Below are 11,423 nucleotides of genomic sequence, written 5' to 3'. Positions count from 1 at the left end.
TATTTATTTTTTTGTAGTTACGTCAATAATTGTGCAGTTTTTGTTGTTCTATTTTGTGTGCGAATGTATGTTTTACAGTTTTGTTTCCAGGTGTTTAGTATCTTCCCCTGCTTTCTCAGGGCTCTTGCTTTTCTAGGGTTGTCAGCTTTTTTCCTTAAGGCATTCTTTTTTAGACAGACATCTAATCCTTTAATGTTTCCTTTTCTTATAAACATGGCGGCTTTAATGGATTTTTTATTCTCAGTGGTTGTTCTTTTTTTTTTTTTTTTACCCCAGTTTCTTCCGAGTGCGGGAATCGTGTCAACTGCTGCTCTGTACATTTCAGCCTGGAGAGACTTGCAGAGAAAAGTTGCAATAAGAAAGATTTAAACAACTGAAATAAAGAAAGTTATTTGGTCCTGGGACCCCAGCAGATGACTTTAAAAGCTTGAATTGACATGAACTCGGATGAACGGCTTAGGGAACCAGTTGGATTGTTCTTACCCGCAGAGCTGGCGGGGAAAATAGGCCAGAGGACGAGTGGGACAGCACTGCAAACATGTTCTGAAAATTAATAAGAAATTCTTAAATAAGTATATTTACCAATGAAATTAGTATTTTTATGCTTAAAATAAGATAATTAGATATTATGCAGTTGAAATAAGAGATTGCTATTGTTTGTTCTTATTTTAATTGTAAACTGTCAGAGTGTCTCACTACCTGCTCGATTCAAGAAGAATTCACTTATATCAAGACAAAATGGCTAACGTAGATTAACATTTGCAGTGAAAAGCTTTGTTAAATAAATAAACACCGCAAAAACGATTTAGAAATAAGTAAAACATTTCTTAAATTAAGTGTATTTAGCCTTGATCTGATCAGTTAAATAGGATGATTTGCCAATGGAACTTAAACTTTTTACTCTTAAAATAAGATAATAAGATAATGTGCAGTTGAAATAAGACAATCCAAATTGTTTTTCTTATTTTAAATGTGAATTGTCTTGTTCCATTGGCACTTACCTCCACAATTCACGTAAAAATGCACTTCTTTTAAGAGAAAAAACAGTTATTTAGATGTATATTTATGTATACATGTGTGACAACCAACCTCAGGATTATTGAAGCAGCTTGAAAAATTAAAGTAGCATCAAATATATAAACGAAAAGAAGTTTCTAGGCTGTTTTGTGAGTTTTTCTGTACTCTGTAACAACTAGGTCCTTATTCAAGTTTATTATGTCAAAAAGATCCTAAAATTGTGATCTGTTCCAAAGGGGGGGGGGGAATTAGTCCAAAACCCCCAAAAAAATGAAGGGGGGGACAATCCTAAAATATTGAGGGGGAAAAAAAAACTCCCTGAAATCTAGAAAAGATAGTTTATTCCAAGTTACTTTATCCTACGACACAAGTAGCAGAAGGCAGCTGATCATCTAGAGTTCATTTCCTTCTTTTCAATCCTATTTTAATAGCAAAAATACTAATTCCATTAGCAAATCATCTTATTTACCTGCTCAAATTAAAGGCAAATACACTTAATTTATGAAATGTTGACTTATTGTAGATCGTTTTTGCAAAGAGTCAATGAGTCGATACAATCAGTTGGTTTTCCTTAGATAGAAAACTTTAAACAAGTCTGACTGGATGATCTGGTGAACTGGAAAGTGCCTTGAGACGACGTGTGCTGCAGTGGCGGGTCTAGGGGGCGGCTACTGCGGCTACTGTTTAAGTCAACAAACATTTACATGAAAAAATACTATCAGAGAGGATGGTAAATGTGAACATGAACAGATAAAGATCAATTACAATAAAAGAAAAAAAAAAGAGTAAAACAACTAACAGGGGATTTATCTCAGCAAACATTTAAATCAAACATAGACAGAGGCATAGAAATAATAGAAACAAAAAGCTGAATGCACCTTAAATAGCAGATTTTTGGAGAAATCAAGTCTCGATTTTTTGGCATGTTTGTCATTTTTATCTTCTTAAGAAAAGAAAAACAGATTTTAAAGTCATTCATAAACCAATGAAAGGAAGGTTTAGAATTTCTCCATTTAGCGCAGTGGATCTGATATTTACCCAACAGCAGGAGGATATTAGTATTATCAGAAACAGGCTGGGGAAGATGGTCCATATAAAAAATGACATCATTTAGTGCAAAACGGGGGACATCATTAATTTTTAAAGAAATCCAATCTTTACTTCCAGACTTTTGTCGCGTTTTTTTATGGAATTCTGTCCCCTTGTGTCGGGAGCGCATCGAAGCCAGAGAGGCGGGCATGGCGGATGAGAACATTTTCATGCCGCTTCTGATCCATTTCTCGCTAAAAACAACTCATATATTCATGTCAAGGTTGCAACATCCAGTTTAATCATTAGCTGTTGTCTATAAAATTGTAAAATAAATAAATAGACGAGGTCCTTTTAAGCTGTTTTGTGTTATTTTTTAAATGCTAAGAGAATCTGTCTTTTTCCAACTTCTGGCAGTTAAGCCTGAAAGAAATAAAAGTCAGTCACCAAACACAGTTTTCCAACACGTAGTGTTTATCCCATTCTAATGTTAAATATGACAGATTACTAGATTAAAGAAATGTATAGTACACATGTTATCACACATAACATTTTTTTCAGAATTTGGAAACAGTTGCTGTTTATTTCCTAAATATATGGAAGGAGGCAAGGAGAGGAGATTAATATTTTAGCCACCTTAAATAATCCGTTCCCCCTTTTCTGATCTTTATGAAATGTATTTTCTATTTAAATGTTTATCTAGCAATTTACAAATATATAAAAAAAAAAGTTAAAACCAAAACCACTGGACTTTGTTTTCTAAGTTTGAAGATGTTTTTCTTTCCATCCAGAAAGATTTCTCAATTCAAAATGTCTGGAGCAATGTTACGAATTGAAAATACATTAAATAAAGCTCATCAAACCAACTGACATATTTCTTTGAACTATTCTGGATTTCAAAATATAAAATAATAAATGTTTTAAACATAATATGGAAATAAAATGACAGTTTCAAAATTCACCAGATTTGTTTATTCTTTCCCATGTTATGGGGGAACGGATTATATCAGGTGGCTAAAATATTTCATTTTCCTCTCATAACTTTTGCAAATAATGATCAGATTTCATCAAATCCAAAGAGTTTGTTGTTGATGAAGAGAGGAAAAAACACAGTTAAAGACTTGCCGGTAAATAAATTTCCTCCCGTATTCTGGAGCAGGAATTGTTATGTGTGATAGCCTGTAGTATAGTAGAAATGTCTTTAATCTGTCGTATTTTAAATTAGAACAGGATTTGCCAGAAAGTCTCCTCTCTCATCTTCGCCCTCAGGGCTAAGCCCCCGATCTCCCAGAATCCTAGATTCACCCCTGATTGGCGCTATATAAAACAGGCTGACCAGACGTCCTCTTTTTCCCATACGTCTCACTTTTCATACCTAAAAAATGTCCAGGTGGAATTTCAAAACTGTCTGGAATTTTGGTGAAGTACAGTGCAGCACGTAGTGGAAACACACCGGGCCCTGGAATCAATGCTGTCGCTTTGAGACATCTGATCTGCGTTCGCATTTCACTGCTTAGAGAGTCGCTACGTGGAGGAGAGACACACAGCAGCACTCAATGAATATTAACCAGCTGCTACTTTCATAGATGCTTATGGAAAAGTTAGGAGACGGGTTGGTTAAAACAATTAGAGGTCATACCGCTGAAAAATCTGTTTAGACATACAAAGCTTTTTCAGCTAAAAATGGCAACAGATTGTAAGTTTAAACAAGTTGGTATTTTAATGCAAGAAGCTTGAGAAAACATGGTTTGTTCTTCTTTACCAGTTAAAAAATCTTGGCTTCTCAGAGGACCATGACTCCCAGTTACAGGTTAAAATGGACATGTTTTCTTTTTGAAAGGATAGAATCAGACTGCAGAGCTTCTACATATTATATATAGGGTTAGGGTTAATAAATTTTTTTTAAACAGAGAGAAGTACGGAGAGCTGCAGATTTAAAGGTGAAACAGATTTACTGGAATATGCAACATGCTATAAAACGTATCTTCAAGTTTACAAAAAAAAAATGCTATGCTATATTCAAAATGCAGCATATCCAATTTATTCTGGATGGAATTGAAATTGTATTTCTAGGGATGCATGATTATCATTTTTGGAATCGGCTCTTATTAATTATTTTTTTCATGCATTGATGTTTTTGGGCCCTATATTTGTAACGCACTAAAAGGCATCTCTCTAACATCTATAAATATAAGTATTGGTGTGTTGGTGTCTTCGGTTCTCAAAAATAGGAAAGAATTAAATAAATATATGTTTGAGCTTATTTTTGGAAAATTAGCCAAATGAAAGTGTAACTGTTGGTCCATGAGCCCCCACCCGAATGTCCCCATCAACTTTCATCACAAAGCGGTGACGGTAGCCTGGACTCAGGAGGGCCCATGCTTCCCCCCGCCTGCTGGCTCCCTGCCCCTGTCCACCAGGGTACCTTGACCAGCGTGCCCGGTCCAGCAGGAACCCCCCCCCACACACACACACATGTTGTGTCACAATATCCTTGTGGGGACCTTCCATTGACTTCCATTCATTTCCCACTAATTTATATGGCGTAACCGTGACCCTTGCCCTAACCCTAACCATTAACGACACATACCTATCCCTAAACCTAACCTAAACTCAATTCACACCTTAGTCCTAAACCTAACCCCCACCCCAAGAAGAGAAACTTTCCTTATGGGGACCAGTTGTTGGTCCCCACAAGTACCTATGAGTCCCCAAAATCTAGCATATTCCTTGGAAATTGTCCCCACCAGGTATTAAAGACATGGCCAAAAAAGCATGAAATCCAAATCTTTTCACCCATATATAAATAAACTGAATTGAATTGAAAGGAAAACAGAAACAGTGGATTACTACATTAATCTAAGCCAAAAGGAAAAAATAAAGCAGCTTCCTGGAAATGGAGTGGAGTAGAAAGTACAATATTTGACTTTAAGATGTAGTGGAGTGAAAGTTATAAGTGCCTCCCTAAAAATTACTGAAGTACAGTAAATATACTCAAAAAAGCACAGTAATCAAGTGTCGGGTTCATAAAATGTAGTTTTTTTTCTTAAGAAGAACTGAAATACACAATTTCTGGATACAATTCCTGCAGAAAGGAGAGACAGTTGAACCCCAGACTCAAACCCACTGGACCTCCTCCGCAGAGCATTTTATTAACAGAATTTGCCTGTATGATGTGGTTGAACTGTAAAGTGCCTTGAGATGACATGTGTTGTGAATTTGGCGCTATATAAATGAACTGAATTGAATTGAATTGAACATGACGCATGGTAACAAACAGAGTATTGTTCTGACAGAATAATTGGTCAGTTCATGAAGACAGAATGCTCCATCAGAATGACAAGGCAGGATGGTCTCCTGACTGAATCATGAGGAGTGGAGCATCCCCTCGCACAAATGTTTCATAAACACACAATTTTATAATCATCATTGAATAAACCTAACATCAGTTAAATAGATGCTGTTAATTTCCACCACTGCATCTCAAGGCACTTTACAAACAATTCATCCGGATCTAGTTGGTTCAAAGTTTTCTATCTAAACCAGTTGATTGCATCGACTCTTTGACTCCACAGGAAACCCTCATTGCAACTTTTCTACTTGTTCTTTTCTTGTTCTACTTCTACCTACAGCAGTGTTCCCTGTCCTTTTCTCCTCACGTCATGCCGTACGTTTCTTCTTTTATTAGTTTCTTCCTGGCTGCTCTCATGTTCTGAGTAAAAAGCTCAGGTGTGTAGATCCCCACGGGGCGAATGGAACAGCATACATCATCACATGTTCGGTCAATAACTCCCTCTTCAGCTTTTTTTGATCCTGTCAAACAAGCTTTTTGTTTTCTGTTTTTCCTCAAGGCACAAGATGTCACAATTACCGCGGTGAGAAAGTTTACCTTGGAGTCCGCGTCAGAATGCCAGTAAGGGATCTGTTGAAAAACATCAGAGGATCCCGAGCTGTGGACGACTTAAATGTAAATTCCTCTTTACATCTTATAGAAAGTGACCCTACTTGTCTGTATTGGTTCTACCTCCTGCTTCTACTTTGGGTCTCTTCTTAAAATCCAGCTTGATTTCTTTCATGCAGATTTGAATTGAATTGTAAAAGATGCAGTAAAACGATCATCTTTATCTTTAACATTTAAAGAAGTCAACTTTTAACTCCTTTCCTTTGATTCTGCAGTAGATTTCTCACCAATTTTTCTCATAACATATTTCATAATTTTTTAAGGAAAACTAGTTCACTTTTGCAACCTGTATGAGTCAGTCCAGGTGTCTTTATGAGTCCATGTTCCCCTCTTTCTTTACTAACCTCTGCGGGTTTTTCTGCTGTTTTTCCAAGGACCCATAGTTCTACCTAATTATGAAGTAAATACATTTTTAATAATTAAATTTTTCTTTTCTCTCCACGAAAACCAACATTTATAAATCTACCAGAAGGGCTCGAAAAAAGGCTCCGGTAAGTGATCTGTCATCATTTATGTCCCAAAAAGAGCAAAGCTTTTCTGTTAACAGATCTTACATAAAATTCAAAAATGTTAAAGTTAAAAAACAATCCACTGGACTTTGTTTTCCAAGTCTGAAGATGTTTCCCTTCTTATCCAGGAAGCTTTTTCAATTCAAAATGTCTGTATTAGCGTTGAGTTCCAGGCTTTTATAGGTACGGTACATAGCTGGTTTTCCAGCGTCTATGTGCATGTTTTCTATTTAAGGCTTTTAGTGGGCTACTCTATAAAAGCCTGGAACTCAGTGCTAATTCAACTCCACCAGCATCTTACAGGAAAGGTGTACACGGGTGAAATGGAATACAGAACAAGAGGGAAATGCAAAGATGCTTTCTTTTACCATTTGGTTTCCAACGTCAATGTCAAATTTATTTAGATAGCACTTTAAAAACAGGTATAAAACTGCACCAAAGTGCTTTACAGGAAAGACAACAACACCGATTAACAAAACAGAATGTGAAACACTGCTTCAATTAAAAGCCGAAGAATAAAAATAAGTTTTAAGAAGCGATATAAAATGATCCAGGCTGTGGGAGGATTTAATTTGAAGAGGTAAATGGTTCCACACAATTGGAGCAACGACAGAGAAGGCCCCATCTCCTTTCCTCTTAAGTCGAGTGCGAGGAACTGTCAGTAATAGTTGATTATTAGAGCGTAGATTTCTCCACACAGACTGGAATTTTAAAAGGTCTCTAAGATAAGGAGGATCTGATCCATTTAAGACTTTATAAGTTAATAAGAGATTCTTAAAATCTATTCGGTAAAAGACAGGCAGCCAATGTAAAGAGGCCAGTATAGGCCTTATATGGTGACGCTTCCTGGTTCCAGTAAGAAGCCGAGCCGCTGCGTTCTGGATCAGTTGAAGTATCTATATCTATATAATGAATTGCAGTAATCCAACCGGGATGTAATGAAAGCATGGATAAGCCCTTCAAAGTCCTTAAAAGAACAATAGGATTAAATTTTTGCTCAGATCCGCAGGTGATATAAACTTGATCTAACAACAGAGCTAACTTGTTTATCTAGCTTTAAATAGCTGTCGAAAGTAAAACCAGGATTCCTAGCAGAGGTCTGACAAAACCCGGCAAAGAACCAAGAATCAGATCTGGATTTCTAGTATGAAGACTCTGACCAAATAATATAACTTGAGTTTTACTTTGATTAAGGTGAAGAACGCTTTGTTCCATCCAAGATTTGACTTCAGCTACACAATCTATCAATAGCTGCAGAGATTCATTTCTCCCATTTTGTAGTTTAAGGGGCATATAATATTAGGGGCATTCAATTGACTTAAACCCACAAAAATGAAAAGATGTCGTAGAAAACTTTTTGAATTTTTCCCCTTTTCATCTTCCAACCACAAACTTTGCTAAAGTTAACAGGACTGATCGACAAAAAGGAAAAAAAAAAGGAAAGTGGCAAATGGTTAACTTTGTTTATATAAAACCAAAAAATTAGATTTGTGATCAGCTCCTGTCTTAGTAAATGTTGTACAGAGGAACTTTGATCTGTGGGACTTTTAGGATTTTCTGTTCAAGCTCTGGCCACTTTTTTAAAGAGTTCAGACTCAGCCAGTTTGGAAAATGTGTTCAGGGCTGTTTTCATGCTGGAAGGTGAATCTCTACCACAGTCTAAACATTCGGCAGCTTTTATTTCAATTTCTACTTTATTTTTATAGCACTGAAAGATCAAAAGCACATTCCTTTCTTTTTAAAAACAAACTTCTATCTCACCTAGTTATGATGTTGGTTGTTGTTTTATGTGACGCTGTTGCTTGGCAAACTGCAACCTGAGAGTTGTTATGTAGTTATTGGTTATAAAGAAAAAGAAATTGCATTACATTTTATTTTAAATCGTCCACAACCAAAAATTCAAGTTAATAAATTTTTGAATTGATTATTTGCCAAGGCCTGGCACAACATAAAATAAACCTGAATAATTAAAGTTAAAAAATGCAAAAACTATAAATATCTATCTGCTCAGCTTGAGTTGAATGCCAGTAGAACAGTTAGATAAAGATTTAATTACATGGATTGGGCCAATTTCAGGTCTGTCCTCGATTTATCTCCATACATCATCGCATCAGCTCTAACCTGCATTCCTTAACTTTATTTATTGTTTGCATAAGAAGGTGAACATTTTTTTCTTTCCATTTCCCTGCTATATGCTAGCTGTAGAACTTTGTTGAGATTGGTTGTAGAGTCACAGCGTGAGAAAAAATGTAAAGGGCATGAATCATTTTACCCAATCCTTAAATCAAATGTATCTAAATTATAAAGAGAAGAGAGGTTAATGAAAAAAAGCCAACCGCCCGCCTTTGCAGGTTGTAATCTGCTTTGATGTCTGACATGTACTCTCCCCTCAACAGGAGACATGAAACGTGCCAGGCCTCGTTCAAGAACCAAAGCCACCAGGGTGAGTGTTGCCAAATTCAGCAAAGCTACTCAGCGGTTCTCATGATCTAAAGACACGTATGGTTTTTGGAATTCTGCGCTTCGCAGATGATGCTGAGAATGGCTTCTAGCAAATCATTACCTTAAATTGCTTAACTCCGTAGATCCACAGGTTCTGGTATTATGACCTCGGGGCAGCGTTTGATAACGTTGATCTCTCAATTTTATTAGAGCGCCTGGAAAACTTTAGAGCACTCAATAAGCTTTACAGGACTGGCAGGGGAGGATTTACCATCAGGCAATACTAGGCAGTTGCCAAGGCCCCAAGTTACTGGGGGCCCCATAAAAGTCTGTTCACATGTATGGTTCATACAACTATTGCTTATTTGTGCTTCTTAATTATGTTTTTGATAAATATCCTTTCGCTAAAATGGCATCAGAACGCTTATAGTATGAAGTGTGTCTCAGCCCCCTAGTCTTCTCAATTCAGAGGGCCCCCTGCCTGTTTTTGCTGAGGGCCCAAATTTCCAAAATCCGCCCCTGAGCACTGGACTGGTTTACATCCTACCTAAAGGACAGGGACTTCTATGCGTCATTTGGGGGACTTTAAATCAGAGACCAGAAAAATCACATGTGGGGTTCCTCAAGGCTCCATTCTGGGGTCCCTCCAATTTCATATCTATACCCTCCCCTTAGCTCAGATTAGCCTCTTGAGACCATCGTGATCTCGCAAGCTTTCGAGGTTTCACTCGCAGATCAGTCTGGAGACTCTCCGTTAAAGAAAATTTGGAACCCTTCGCCAAACGAACGTCCAATCAGAGTTGGCTTTGAGGCGGGTTGAGGTGTGACGCAACGAGAAGCGCGACAGTTCAGTCTAAAGAACATGGCAGCTTCAGCCGATGAAACTAGCGTTAGCGTGGCTATTGAGCAAGTTTTATCGGAATTACAGAGTATTTCTTCACTGAAAGAAGAGCAAAACACTGCTCTGGAGGCTTTTCTCAGAGGAAAAGATGTTTTTGCTCTTCTCCCGACTGGTTTCGGCAAGCTTGGCTTGTGGTTGTGTTTTCGTCGTCGCTCTGTTAGTACGTCATATGCTTCGTTGATCTTATTGGTTTATTTGGCCCGTCTATCACCAACATAGGCCAATCAGCTAACCAGTATTTTCGCCCCTTCCCAAAATTACTTCAACGGAAGGTTTCCAGATGGATATGCAGAGCAAATCCATCTGGCGGAGTCAGGTTAAGCTCCGATTATAGCAAACAAGATCAGTTACCATAACTATGCAGACGACACACAGCTTTACATCCCAATGTCACCAGATGACTATGAACCTATCAGAGTGTTGGTTAGATGCTTAGAACAGATCATTATTCTTACTACAATTGAGGAAAAACCAAACTGAGGTAATAACTCTCAGACCAAAGGAGGAGAGATCTAGAGTTAGCTTCAGCTACTCCAGCTAGAAACCACTGATTATTCCTGAAACCTTGGTGTCATGATGGATTCGGACCTGAACCTTCGGTGGCTCATAAAGGCAGATACTAAGTCAACCTGAAGAACATCTCCAGGGCTAAAGGACTCCAAACAGGATCTAAAAAAAAAAAAAACTCATTCATGCATTTATCTTTAGTAGAATTGATTGGTTCGTTGGTTTGCCTAAAAAGTTCATCAGACCTGCAGCTGATCTAGAACTCTGCTGCCTGAGTCCTCACTAGAACCAAGAAAGTAGAGCACATCAGCCCGGTTCTGAAGTCCTTCCACTGGCTCCCTGTAGCTCAGACAATAGACCTTAAAACCCTTCTGTTAGTCTAGAAATCACTGAATAGATCAGCACCTCATCCATAACAGGTCTGTTGTCAGTGGATCAACCTCCCAGACCACTCAGGTCTTCTAGTTCCAGCCTACTCTATTCACCCAGAACTAGAACCAACAAACTCCCAGAAGACTGGAAAAGAGCTGAAAGCCTTAAGTTCTTTGAAGTTACAGAAGAGCTGCTTTTGACTGTTATAATATAAACTGCTAACTCATGTTTTATTAGTTTAAAGTTGTGATCCAACTGTTTTATATTCTTTCCTAACTTTTAACATGTTTATTCTGCTTTTATTTGTCTTCAATTTCATTATCTAATTCATGTAAAACACTTTTAATTGCCCATTTACTGAATTGTGCTATAAAACATAAAATTGCCTTGCCTTGCCTTAGGGAGAACACCCTGTTAAAAGCCGCCACCAAGCTGCAATGATTTGCCGCCAATGAATACCGCAGAATCTGTCGATTCATCTTGTAGTGGTGCGTCAAATGCAACGTAGATTCCCATCCAATTAGATCGAATTTGGTATTGATGACGTGAAAAATAATAACGGTAACTCCATTGAAATGATTCCAAACTAAAGTAACGAGCCAATTTTTTAAAATGTAAGGAGTAGAAAGTACAGATATTTGTGTAAAAATGTAAGGAGTAGAAGTAAAAAGTCTCCATAAAAATA

The sequence above is a fragment of the Cyprinodon tularosa genome, unplaced genomic scaffold, assembly GCF_016077235.1.
Source record: "Cyprinodon tularosa strain WSP-4 unplaced genomic scaffold, ASM1607723v1 ctg1409, whole genome shotgun sequence".
In the NCBI taxonomy this organism is placed as follows: Eukaryota; Metazoa; Chordata; class Actinopteri; order Cyprinodontiformes; family Cyprinodontidae; genus Cyprinodon; species Cyprinodon tularosa.
Note: the sequence above shows the minus strand (reverse complement) of the source record.